The following is a 14,067-nucleotide window of genomic DNA, read 5'->3' as shown; positions in this document are numbered from 1 at the left end:
CAAACCCAAACCCAAATGCCGGACTTTCACTGAGAGAATATCACATCTTTTAATGCTTGTGGTGAAAATACATTTGGAAGCCACCTTTTGTTTTAAAAAGTACCAAATACAGAGCAATTGTTAGGGAATTTTGAATGAACCCCCCCCTTTCACCCAGTACCATTCCCTTCCTGGGAAACTTTGGTTTTGCAGGAAATGTCAAGTTTCTCTGGGTTCATTCTGGTTTGTCATGAATAGTCCTTGAAATCCTGAGTGCTTTAATGGACAAGAAATGCTGTTCTCTCGCCCTTCCCATTGATCAAGTGCAGATCTATGGATTTGTAGTAGTGAATGAGACTACACTTGTGATTGGACATAGGTTTTAGCCTGCGCTAATCATTACAAATTTGCTAAGAGGTTTTAACCTATGATTAATATTGGCAGTGCTGGCAGTATCCCTGCAACTAGGAATGGTGAGGGGGCAAAAAGCACATGGAGAAGTGACTTCACAACAGAACTTCAAACAAGACTGAGGGCAACGCACAGGAAGTTTGGTAAGAAGAAAAGGTAAGTTACATTTTAGAATGGAAACCCAGTACTCCAGCATGCATTCCTTACACCCAGTGTACAAATTCAAGTGAGCAGCTTGGACTAACCCATCATCAGATCCTTGGTGGAAGATGAAGATTTGCTTTTGCTCTTCCTTTTCAATTCAGTGTTTATCAGCAGCAGCATTGCTGAAGAAGAATGAAAAAAGAAAAAGCACATCTAAGAAGAGACTTTACAGAAAAAACCCACCCCAAAACCAAACATCAAAAGATACAGTCACTTTCCTTTTAACAGTCAAGAATATTTGGAGATGAATACCAAAGAAAGCCAAATTCTACAGCATTAATGCTCCTTCACCAAACAGTAAGTGTTATGTTTCTGGAAAGCTAAGCTGCTGTTATGACAAGGCTATCAATCAAAGGTAAGGATCCATCTAACATTGTATAGATATCAATGATGTAGGCATCCTGACTGCAGGTGTTCACATCTGAATAAGTCATTCCAGGCTTCCTTTGTTGGAAGGCAAAATAGGCATGTCTAGGCCATGATTCATTCCATCTAAAGTAGGTCTAAAAGGGGTCATATGAATGATGTCCTACCAGTGCCCAATGCCTTCCAATGACTAAAGAAAATTAGCCTAAATGTAGGTATCTGGACCTTGTAGGCTTCTGATGATACATGAAATGGATGTCAGTTCAAATTGACACTCTGTTTTTATACAAGGAGTTTCAGAGACAAAATCTGGGGCAAGAAAAACAATCAAATATAGGCAGGAGAGATGTTAGGACAGGTAACTGAAGACATTAACAGGTTGGTCAGAAAAAAATACATAGATTACAAGGCATTAGAGCTTGTACCCTCTGACCGTACAAAATTAATGTGATGGATATACTAAAGAGCAGTGTTAGTAAAAGATGAGAAAGCAGGCATCTTCCTGATTTAACGTGTGTCCATACATTCCTTCATACCCGAAGCCATACTTTTACCTTGTTATTGGTGGTTTTGGCAAGAATTAACTCAAGTCTGAATTTAATCTTTTGGATTAAACTTTTGCAGCTCCACTGAATCCACACAGTGTTTTCAGCTGATCAAATGCCAGTTACACCACCTCAGATCCAGATGGATGTAAAACGGCCTGATGTCAGGGGAGGTACATTTTTTCCCCCCTGCAAGTCCCTCATGATCAGTTTTTGTCAGGTCATTGAGTCTCTTGTCATTTGTTCTCCAGAAATGGTTCTGCTTCTCTGAGGGTAGTGACACCAGAGAGAAAAGGAGACTATAGTGAAGCTGTTGATGTGTGTGTTACATAGAGTCCACCGCTGAATATGGCCCAGATCCTGCAAAAAAGAAATGGGCTATTTATGAGGGTACTGTCCTGCAATTTACTGTCTCATAGAAATAACCTTAGAAGGGTTTTGAAAATATTCATGCAAACTACTGTATCTCTCTTAAAATGCCCTAAGACAATCTGCACAGATGTCATATAACATACGTGTATAAGGGAGCATGAATTTATCTTAAGAAACTTAACCTGGTTTTCCCCAAGAAGTAAATGTACTCACAATAGATTTTCATTCAGAGAGTAATTAGCTCCGTCTTAACCTGTGTTTCTGTTTGGACTGATGGCTGTGTTTACAGTGTGCTCTTTTCTACAAAACCACTTGAGCAATTCCGTATTTCCAGAACAGCTTTTTTTTATTGCGATCCATTTGCTCAGAATACTCTTTTCTTCATGATTTAGCCACTGGTTTAGATCATTTATTTTTATTGACAGTGAGACTAGTCCATTTGGTTGCCTTTCTCAGACATGAACTGCTATAACTTTCATTTAGACTGTCCAGGTTTCTTCACTGACGCAGGAAATCATCCCATTCACCTCTCCAGGAAAATGTATGTCAGACCTGGCATTTCTTGCCCTCAAGGAAAGAAAGAGAAGAAGTGGTAGCACTACCTCACTGGCATTGCTCTTTCTGATTTACAGCTGTCACTGTTGAGGCCAGACTCAGGTAAGATGGGCAAGGGCAACCACCTTCCGTGTTATCTTCCCAAAGGTTCTTACAAAAAATGATGCTGTATCCTTTAATCAAGTCATTTATTTCTTACTGATCCTTTCTCTGATACATAGCTGTATTGTAGCAAACCACTGCCAGATTTGGGGCATCTTCTAGAGCATTCGTGAATCAATGATTTCCAATGGCTAATATGGAAAAGCTAGTTGTACAGGGAACGGGCGATAAGCAGGCAGTGATGACAGCCAAGTGGCTGGCTGTGGTTGCAGAGGATGGGGTTTGGTATCCAGAGTTGTTCTCTAGCTGGAAGCCAAAAACTTGGGTTTGATTGTTTAGGGGAAGACAAAGAATAGCTTTAAGAAGCAGACAAGGTTTATCGGCCGCAGGTAAGTGATTGGTCTTGTATTTTGCAATGCCCTAGTTCGTGAAGCCACCACAAGTTCTTATTAGACACAGACCAATGGGCACAGGACAATTAATTAAGAGTATCAGAAAGTTCACCTCATCTCATTTGATGACCACTGTGATGACCTCACATAGTTTTCTCCAGGGGACAGGCTGAAAACTATGCAGAGTGAATGAAACACTCGAGCTACAGGGTTTACCACTAGGAATTAAGATTGATAGTTTTCAAGGATGCATTTTTCCTTAGTTAAAAGTTCCTGGAAATAATAATTGGTTTTGTGTTGCTCAGAGACTTCTATCAAGAGAATTATTTCTTGCAGATAAGACATCAATTACTCGGTGACTTCTGCCCTTTAGAATCAGTAACTGATAAGCACTATTAGATGTTGAATACGAGGGAGCCTTAAAGGTATGATCTAGATTCTATGCACCAGAACCAAACTGAGCAAATGAAAAATAATCCCAAGAAAAGAATATACACAGGTAGAATTAAGATCAGGATTTTACTCTCTGTTTCCTGTCTTTCTGCAATCTTGACTATGTTTGAAGGACTAGATCTACAGTCTTCATGTATTTTCTATACTTTTTTCCTACTCTCCATTTGAGAAGGCCAGACTGGCAATGCAAAGCTGGAACTACGTTTCATGTAAATTACTATAGCTCCATGGAAATCAACAGAGCTACAGTGCTCTAAAACTAAGGATCTTTTCCTGCATCTTATTTAGGTATTTTTAGAATGGACATAATATGTTAGTTCATATTAAAGTATAGAGTTCATCACAGCAGTAATCTCTAAGACACAGGCCTGCCCATCTTTTATGATAAAGGAATTATATTTCTTTTAGTTGTGGTGATAAAAATTTACTATTCCTGGGAAGATAACTTGCCGGAACATGGATAAATTGAGCATACCCTGTTTTATGCCAGGAGCTGAAGAGAGGCCAAGTGCAAGGTCCTGCACGTGAGTCAGGGTCATCCCAAGCACAGCGACAGGCTGTGTGGAGAATGAATTGAGAGCAGCCCTGAGAAGGATTTGGGGGTACCTGTTGACGAGAAGCTCAACATGAGCCAGCTCCAGTGTGCATTCACGGCTCAAAAAGCCAACTATATCCTGGGCTGCACCAAAAGGAGCGTGACCAGCAGGGCGAAGGAGGTGATCCTGCCCCTCTACTCTGCTCTCATGAGACTCCACCTGCAGTACTGTGTTCAGCTCTGGGGCTCCCAACATAAGAACATGGACCTGTTGGAGTGAGTCCATAGGAGGGCCATGAAGATGATCTCAGGGCTGAAGCACCTCTGCTATGAAGACAGGCTGAGACAGCTGGGCTTGTTCAGCCTGGAGAAGAGAAGGCTCAGGAGAGACCTTAGAGCAGCCTTCCAGCACCTAAAAGGGGCCCACAAGAAATCTGGAGAGGGACTTTTTGCAAGGGCATGTAATGATAGGACAAGGGTGAATGGCTTTAAACTGAAAGAGGGGACATTTAGATTAGGTATTAGGAAGAAATTCTTTACTGCAAGATTGATGAGACACCTGAACCTGAGAAGGTGTGGATGTCCCTTCCCTGGAAGTGTTCAAGGCCAGGTTGGATGGGGCTTTGAGCAACCTGCTCTAGTGGAAGGTGTTCCTTCCAACCCAAACCATTCTGATTTTATGATTCTATGATTGCTGACCTAACCAGTGGAAGAGGTCTGATGTTAGTGCAGCTAAGCCAGCAAGACTGTGTTGGCATCACTCAAGGGTAGCTAGCCTTGTGGTTTTCACGTGCTGATAAAAAAGCCCAAACAATTTTGTTATTGTAGTCATGCAAAATGCACGGATCCAATACAGGGTACCAATAAATTGCCACCATATATATATAGTGAAAAATGTAATCATTTCCAGCACGCAGAGTTCAGCCCTGTCACAAGATTGAATCCAGTCCATTGCTTGCTCCTTGTTTTCCCTGAAGCCTGTCAAACCTAGAGCAGGAGCAAACACTATTCCCAGCTCAGAGGTCTGGTATGTTTTGTCTTGCTTTCTGCTATCGTCTTTCTTAAGGACCTCACTCCTCCTGACAGCGCTAACAAGAGATACATATATTGAGTGACCAAAACAGAGGTGTCCCCTTATTCATGTGGGTCACTATGGAGGTGTGTCAAATGGTTTGATGGGGTTGTATGACAATGCTTCTCCTGTGTTGGGAAAGATAAAAGGCCAACACAAGACAAAAACTGCTCATTTGCTGGAGGAGGCAGGTATAGGGTCTGTTGTGGCCAAAAGGGTGGACAACGTTGGTGCAAAGAAGTGATTCTCAGGCAATGGCTTGCAGGCAGCTTTGTGCCCTAAAACTGGGGCGAAGAGCAAAGTATAAATAGCCTGCAGCACATCACCTACTCAGCAGCTTTGTCTATGGCTCAGGCAAGTCATGGATCTCTGACTTAAACAGAAAATATTCAGTCTCTTTCAAAGAGACTGAACATAATTTGTTCAATTATCAGGTTTCAAATAAATACGTTTTTATTTTTAGGCTTAGGAGTGCCCCGTTTCTTTTTATTGATGTTACTTCACACTACTAAATGCCTGAAATATTTCTAGCTTAATTATGCAGCGAAACAGTTCTTTGTTGTTTCTGTTTGAGTTTTATGGTCTGGATAACATTTAGTCATACTAAATTCCTGCCATTTGTATTCATTATTTAGTGTTCTTATTACAACAGGAGGGTACGAGAACTGGACAGCTAATACATCAGGTGACTTTGCCAAAAGTGTGAGTACAAAGCCTTGCTTGAGGTCTTCTCCAAGTCAATGCCTCTGGGAGCAGTCAGGATCCCTGCATACATGGTGTGTGCTGCCATGGATAGAGCTGCACCATTGAGAAGGGAAGGGAAGACCCAGCATCAGGGTGGCCACCAGCCTGCTGCCATGTGGTGTGATCCAGCAGCACAAGCTCAGCTGTATGATCTCAAGGGAGAGGAAGAGCAGGTCTAAAACAATTTAGGGTTTTCTAGCTAAACCATTCATTGAGAAATCTATGATTCTATGAAGCACAGAGTCAGAAATGTCGCTTTGCCCTGCAGGGGCAGCGATGGAAAAGGGTCCTGGAGAAAGCAGCACTGGTAAAGTCATTTGCCTGGCATGAACCTTCGCTTGCTGTTAACAATCAGAATAAAACTGTAGCTCCCCATGTTCCCAGCTCAGAACTGTGACTGACACTACTCAACGACACTATTTGCTCAGCTCTCCGAACCGGCTCTGCTCACCCCGCCATCCTCCACCCCCCAATGAAGTAACAAGCCACCTACTATCTTTTTCCTGCCCTAGTTTCTTTTAAAAAGCAAGAAATCACAACACCGCCAACCACTTTTGCACAGCAGTCTCGGCCGTCTTTCACTACGCCGGTCCATCCAGCCTGTTATTTCAGTTCCCCCTGAAAAAATACCCACCGCTTTCTTCCGCAGTGCCCACACAAAGTGAGTCAATGTTCTTTTCCATTCATCTCAGAGACACCAGGATTGCGTCCAACGTGTTGCCTTAAAAACAGTAAAAAAGGAAGAAGCATGGGTAAAACCACCAGGGCATTCATACAGATCAGCTCCAATAGCTGCACGACTGCTTCTACAACCCTTAATCTTCCTCATTCACACCCTCTCTACTATCAAACATACCATGTGGGCCTAGCTGGTTAACTATTAACTTACTTTGTGTATAAGAGGATACTGGAAAAAAGACCATAGTAGCGACTTTTTTCACCATGTGATTGTGCTTTTCCCCTTGAGATGGATTACCCGGTTACGGATTTGGAGTAAGAAGTTTCCCCCCCCCCACTCCTATAGAAATCTAAGTCCCAGGTGCTGGCTCCAACTCTGCAAAGTTTTCAGAGTACAGGTAAAATGGACTCAGGGAGCAGCATAAATGCTTAATTTCTTTGATACCAATCTTGCTTCTTTCTGTGCTGTGCTTAGATTCATCCTTGTTATCTTCAAGGCATGTTTCACTTGGCCATGGTGCTCCCAAGCATTTCGCAGGGAACAGTGTGGTCCCCTGCCATAGCCACTGGTCTTTGGTGCCATTAACTGATTTGGAGCAAGGTCTAATGGATGAGGAGTGACAAATTACCAACAAGTTCAAAAGGCAGTATCAGATATGCTTAAGAGCTTTTCTGGATTTTTCCCTAGATTTCATCTGGAATTAGCATGGAGAGCTTTATCTCCTGTTGCTGAGGTCAGTTAGCTTGCCAGGGCAATGAGACTGCCTTGGACTCTGTCTGACAATGCGATGCTCAGTCAGTGTCCTGTCAAGCAGTTACAGACTGCCCAGACATACCAGGCCATCAGTCTCCTTCCAACAGCATCTCATCTTGGGAATGCACTGTGTTGACTTGGGGTACGGTGACCAGCCTTGCTGCATCTTCAGCAGTAGATAAACCAGGGTAGAGCAGAAGGACTTGTGCTGGTGCTGCTGCTGGTGCTGCTGCTGCTGCTGCTGCTGGAAAAGCCGCAATGCTTGCTGAGACAGAAAAGGGTGGGTATTACTCACCTGTGTTTTAATGGGGAGGTTTGATTAACACTGATTAGTATTGACAAAATAGTGAAGTGCCTTCACCTGTGAACAATGAGTCTTCACATGTAAAGGTTCACAGGCTCACCATGCTTTTGTACTGGTACATGTCTGGAATCCAAGTACTACCTTATAACGCAGCTTTTGGTGTGGTTGTACTGGTAAGTGACAAGATGTGACAGTAAAGACAAAGTTTAGTGATGCGGTTCATTCCTTTTCCTCTAATGAACCAGCTTTAAATACCATTAAATTAAGTAAAAGGTCCAAATGGTACAGAAAAGGTTTTCACATGTGTCACCTGCAGACTCTTTTCCTAAACTATAAAATAATAGTAATAAAAAGAGACAGACTTCCCCACCACAGGTGAAGCCTATCACAAAACAAGAGAGACTCACAGGCCTGTATGCAAGCTTCTTCTCTTGTTAGGAGATGCACAGAGGTCAGCAGGGGAGCAAACAGGGTGTTTCTGGATGCTGTGTGACAGTGAGTTTCAGACCTCAGCTGGACTTTAACATCTCTACCGCATCCTCATGGGGTTTCTGTAAGGCAGAACCAGCTCATTATTCCCATTTTACAGCAAAGACACTGGGATGATAAGTGCCTGCATTCTTTGCTCCTGTTCATGCAGGAAACCAGAAGAAAGAGCAAGACTTGCACCCGTCATGGAAGCATGACACAGGAAGACTAAGAGGGAGCTTCTGTGGGCTCCAGGGGTGATGATGTGCGATGGGCAGCAGGATACCAGGAGCTGGGGGGTAAAGGGCACCACTTGGCACACTGCGGCATTCTCACCCCCTCAGCACAAAGCTGCTGGGTGAGCAGCATCTCTGGAGAAGACAAAACCCAAACAACCCAAACCATGAAGACCCCCAGCAAAAGCCCCCATACCCGAAGACCCACCAAGCTTTTGAAGTGCATTTCAGCTACCCAACTTGTTTTATAAAATACATTTAGATAAAAAAAGAACGCAATTTTAAACATGGAGGCATCAAAGCAGGACATTTCCCATCAAGGTTTCTCAAAGACCTCACATTCCGTTAAATTCTGCAGAGCCCAGACGTGAAGCTCTATAGAAAGCCCCCTCAAAGGTAGCGTACCCAGTAGCGCATCCAGTTTCAGAGTAACTATGGTTGGCAATACATTTCTGACTACCCTGAAATCAAATTGAATTGTACAACTGTTTTCAGTGCAATCAGGATTGAATTCGTAGTCAGTAAGGCAGCATCCGTGGTTTTGACAGACTTAAATGTTCCTGGCATTCCAAGAACAGCGTAACTGGTGAGGGTTCTTGCGGGTCAGAATAACATAACACCAATTGCATTCCAAAATCAGAAGGACAGTTTAAAGCTGAAAACAATTTGATATTTTTAAAACAAATGCACTTACCCCTTGCCTCTGTAGGAAGTCACGACTATGAAATAAATGTGACCCATTCTAGGTGTTCTGTCGTCAGCAATTAGACCAGCTGTACCTGAGTATGCTTGAAGTTCTACCAGGGTATGAGACACGCACATGAAAACAGAATCAGGGCCAGCTAATGCAGAAATGTGGTGCTAGCTGTTCATTTATGAAGTAAGAACAGACTGCTGGATTTTCAGATGTGTGTGTGCTAAAGGAATCAATGTGCTGCTGCTCTCTAAAATTCACCTCTGTGTAGAGGGTCCTATGCAATGCTTCTGAAGTGTTTTAAGGATGAAGTTTTGCAGATGTCTTCTACTTATAGGAGAGAGGATTTCATCCCCTCCAAGCAGAGACGGCAGGAGCGATCGTCAATGCAAGGGTGATGAAGCTCTCTCTACATTGTCACTAACCCTCCGTCAAGCCAGGAAAGACAAGGTTTGATTTTAAAAGTAAACAGGTCAGACTTTTAGCTCCTCTGAACCACCGACTGGAGCCTTCTGGCTGCATGTAAGCTTTGCACTAGGTCTGTACATTGGTTTGACACTGCAGTGTGAGTGAATCACAGGGAACTGATAGGCCACCACATAGAAACAGAAGGAAGGAGCCCTGCCAAACTGGAATAGCTGGCTGCAGGCGTGAGCTTCCCCAGTTTCCACAGCCCATTCGTTTCTGCAGAACGGCTCTACAAGAGCATCAACATAAATTTGACATCCTTATGGAAAACCACCTCTAGGTGGAAGTATTGACCCTGCAGACAGAGATGAGATCATAAATATCTATGTGGCAGAAGTGATGGCAAGGTTTCTTCAAAACTGCTTCCTCCAATATTTTGCTCTTGAAACTGTAATTAGAGGAGGTGCCTTGAGATTTATATACCTGAGGGCAGGTTGCAAAGCTCACTGGAGCCAGGAATTTGTTTCTCTCTTGGCCCAGATCCAGAGACCACGGTTCAAAGACGAGCTTCAAAGGTGCTGGACATTTGCTTTTGGTGAATGTAGCAGAGAAGGGTGCATTCTTGGCTTTAAACATGTGCTTACCTGCAGTACCCAGGCTCTATGCTTGCTATCTTGACCGTATTTAATTGACACTGCTGCCTGAACCTGTGGTTCTTGGTTTATTCAGTGTATTAGAAAGCTTTGATTTTAACCAGACAAAACAAGAACATCGCTGCTACTTCCCTTTCCCTCTTTTGGGAAGAGTCCATATTTGAGTAAGTCATTCAAAGGATTAGTCCTGTACTTTGAGTGCTACAGACTGTAAGTGATATGTAAGACTAGGTACTGTCTCTATTACAGCCTTGTAGAGTGAAGGTGTGATTCACAAGGGATCAGAAACCAGCCTGCTCAGACTATTATCTGTGCAGATGCCGCAGTAAGACGGACTCTTAGTTCACTTATCCAGATCATCATGAGACTTCCTTCTTTCTCACTGTCTCTTTGTCAGAAATTATGAGGGATTTTTTTCAGAAGGCACAGAAATGCTGACTTCCACTGAATATCAACAAGAGTCAGATGCTCCACCTGCCCTTTGCACTCTAAAAGTAAGCAATAAATCATTATGCTATCGGAAAGGTTTCATTTTCTTTCTTTCCTTTTTCTTTCTTCTTTTTTCTGTTTCATACTGGAACCGGCTGAAGGTTTCTATTGGATTAGGCCAATATTCTCATACACGGTTACGTGATGCAGAAGTAGAGCTGAGCACTTTCTTTTCTGCAGGCAGGTTTTATTTACTGTCAAAGCCCTTGTTTATTTCAACTGAACATCGTTCGTGGACCACTTGTCATGCAGGGGAGAGGCTGGAAGAGAGGTGGAACAGTTGCTGGTACATCTTAGAGCTCTGTAGCTGCAGCTTGTACGTGCCTACAGGGACAGTGGTTCCACTTCACTTTCCACCTGAGTGAACTTGCTTGTTTTCCCACCAATCTGATGAATGCCACAAACACTGTACTACTGGGTACCTAAAGATACAGCCTTGTTGATAACTTCTGGAAGCTCTGTTCTTTGCTGCCTGCAATATTCCTCTGAATTGGAGAGCAAGGTTATGCTGAAACAATAGTACCGGTAGAGTGACTTTGGATCTGAATTCATGGCTAAGTAGAAAAGTTTATGCTTAATGTTTTGTGTATCTCCCAAGTCTCTAAGAAGGGTTCTGCCCTTTGTGCAGCACCTAGGTGATGTTTTCACCATCATAGTTACTCCTTATTAGTTTCCAGTGAGGAAGTGTTTAGTTTTCTCACCATTGCCATGAGGCCATGCCTTAACCCAAGTTTCCTGGGTGCATTGAATTGTGTCCTGGAAAGGTGTGTGTGCATGTCAGCAGCCAAGTCAATGAAAAGGTTGATTTCCATCCACACTAGAATGCAACATTAATTAATGCAGGTATAAAGCAGTGTAAATCACTTGGTCTTTTGGTGGAAGGTGGCCAAAAGAGGAAGAGGGGGAAGGCTAACCCACCAAGCAGAGGCTGTCAGAGACTGGCCAGCTCTCCAAAGGGAGACAGGAGGATGTATTATAATATATATCTGTAAAGGAGGATATATTATATTTCTATATATTTTATATCTTTATATCTGTATCTATCCTTATATATATTTATACACAGGTAAATTTGTATCTTTTCTATGCATCTCTCTATACAGATTTACAGATGGAGGTTGATTCCAAATGCCAGCTTGTCCTGGGACTGACCACTGATCCTCTTGGAGCCAAACGTGGGCATCTGGTACAAGACTGGAGTTGGGAAATCATTTTTATCACCCCCACCAGATCAAAACCAACACAGTGTTTTCTCGATGCTCTTATTTTTAAGTAAAGAGCTAGATGATGGAGAGAAAAATGAAGTTCTTATTAATAATGGGTTTTGAATGTAACCTTTCCTTCAAGCTGCACTGACACAAGCCTGTGCACTATGTTTTATACAAAACATACTATTTTCTCATAATCTCTTCAAGTATCAAGTACAAGGAAATGGCTTTTTGTTCCCAGGGTAGCTCACTGATTGATTATGTGTTCACACAGGGTCAAAGTCTGGTCTTATTTATACCATTGTAAGCTGCATATTCTTCTGTAAAGAAGAATATGAAGATACCACTTGAACTACAATCTTTGTTACCATAAAAATATTTGGACAAGTCACCACTGATTGCTTGGAGTCAGTCTGGAAATTGGAACCTTGTGTTCTGCCTTTTTTATCTGGTTATCTAAATGACCAAGCAAGAAGCTCAAAGATGCAGTCGCACGCCTGGGTTTGTGCTTTGGATTCTGGCATCTTTTTTGCACCCTTTCTTTATTAGGGAAAAAAATATCTAAATGGCAGAGCATATATCCTCCAAGCATTTCATTCCACCCACACAGCTCTTTTTCTTTAAAACAGTGGCTTATTCCCAACTGGAAAGGCAGCAGTCTAGCTAGAAGACAGGTTATGTTCGAGAGAGAAAGGAAGGAGGTAGCTGAATCATAGCAATTTAGCTCTGGCTGGGTGGATGTAAATCCAGCCACTGGTTGCTGCTATCACAAGCGTAGTGTGATTTTGGATACAGGGAATGGCATATTGTTCTGGGTAATGAAGGCTAGAGGTCAGAGCAGGCTATGCATTTGCCTTTATTGCTTGCACTCCAGCAGGTGCAATATTCATTGCCTCTGCTCTGTGCACAGCCATCTCTAGCATTACTAATGAAATGTCAAATCATATTTTTATTTACTTCCTTTCTTCATCACCTGCAAATAACCACACTGACAACCCCCAAACCGATCATCTGGGGGTCTCTAAGAATGCCGTCAGTAAAAGGCAGTCATCAGTAAAGAGCTTGCTGGAAAATAAACTAAACAGGTTCATTTGAGGCTTTTCATAAAACAAATGTTGCAACAAAATTAATTTGTCCAGCATTAGTCATCACCCTTCCTGCATGTTAATAGTGCTGCTTCTGGGAGAAACTGGATTGTTTGGTTGCTGTTGGAAATGTCCTCTGCTACACTCAGCACTCAAAAAGGGCAGAAAAGGCACACATCTGAGTGTGTCATATTAACATGCTTCACTGTCCTGCATGTCCAAGTCATGCAGGCTGGTTTTGGTCACAGATCAGTTGTCACTGTTTTCCTGTGAGTAGCTACTTATGCCTTTTGCCTTGTCAAATCTTTGCTGCAACAGGCAGGAGGATGGCTCTTTTTGTGTGTTGACTTGCCTCAGAATCAGCTGGCTTCTAAGCAACAGAAACATTTAAGAGGAACAACCTCTTCAGGGATGTGGCAAAGTCCCTATTGCTGGAGGTTTTCAAGATGCGACAATACAGGGTGCGGGATAATCTTATCTAGGCTCCCTTTCCTTTGAAAGGTTGGACCAGATGATCTGTTGAGGTTCCCTCCAACCAGATGATCTGTTGAGGTTCCTTCCAGCCTGGGCTGTTTGGTAACTCTGTGATTCTGTGGTTTGATCAGGTTGTATTTTGCACCAAAAACCATCCCAGAGGCACCGTATTTGCTGAGTTTCACTCCCAGAGTAAGTTTCTCTGGTGATGCGTGCTGCACTGACACAGGTGTGGAAAAGGGTGTATGGAGGAGTCTCCTCTAGGTTTATATTCTCTGCATCCTTCCTTTTGGTCCTTTCTTCTGGAGCTCGTTTTTTGCTTTTTATGTTGAGAGGGTTTTAGGGATGGGAGCTGCAGAGTGTTGCTCAGGAGGAGTTTCCATTGCTGTTGTAGGGCTCTTGGTTACTCCTCGGGAGTGCTAGGTTTGCACTGCCCACAGATGGCAGGGAACTCACCAGGATTCATCTCCAGTAGTTCAGAGGTGGATGTGTTCTCCACATCCCAACAGCCTTATGTCATGCTTGGAATAGAGAAAGGGATGGAAGTTTACTCAGAGCTCTTGAGTGGGATAGATTGCTGCCTTTCCCATTGTTCAGCCCCTGAATGTAAATTTCCCAACAGACTGATTACAAAGGGTGGTGTATGGGGCTCTCCTTTCATCTGCTGATATCGGACATGAGAAAGCCGATGTTTTCTCCAAGGAGATGAGCAATCTGTCTGTACCTACGGGTCTCTCTTTGATTGCAATTAATGAATCACAAGTACGTGTTAGAAATGTGCCAAGCACCCTCTGATCAGAGAAGCTCCCAGTCAAAGGGCAGACATGTAGGGAGAACTTAAAGGAAAGCCAGGAATTATTTTATCCTTTGGGGAGTAACTGCTGCC

General features: G+C 43.0%; 2 long non-coding RNA genes across 2 annotated transcripts; one reads left to right on the top strand and one right to left on the bottom strand.

Moving 5' to 3' along the window:
• Positions 1–634: 634 nt before the first annotated feature.
• On the bottom strand, positions 635–6,448 carry LOC136012532 (uncharacterized). Its single transcript, XR_010611793.1, has 3 exons — positions 6,365–6,448; positions 1,515–1,865; positions 635–716 (listed from the first exon to the last, which is right to left on the bottom strand). It is a non-coding gene; the product is annotated as an uncharacterized LOC136012532 (long non-coding RNA).
• A 2,745-nt stretch (positions 6,449–9,193) lies between these two features.
• Positions 9,194–11,857, top strand: LOC136012531 (uncharacterized). The gene is made up of 3 exons (XR_010611792.1): positions 9,194–9,314; positions 10,323–10,419; positions 11,518–11,857. It is a non-coding gene; the product is annotated as an uncharacterized LOC136012531 (long non-coding RNA).
• The last annotated feature ends 2,210 nt before the right edge of the window (positions 11,858–14,067 follow it).

This window comes from Lathamus discolor, chromosome 4 (genome assembly GCF_037157495.1).
Source record: "Lathamus discolor isolate bLatDis1 chromosome 4, bLatDis1.hap1, whole genome shotgun sequence".
Taxonomy (NCBI): Eukaryota; Metazoa; Chordata; class Aves; order Psittaciformes; family Psittacidae; genus Lathamus; species Lathamus discolor.
This window is presented reverse-complemented; position numbering and strand designations above follow the sequence as displayed.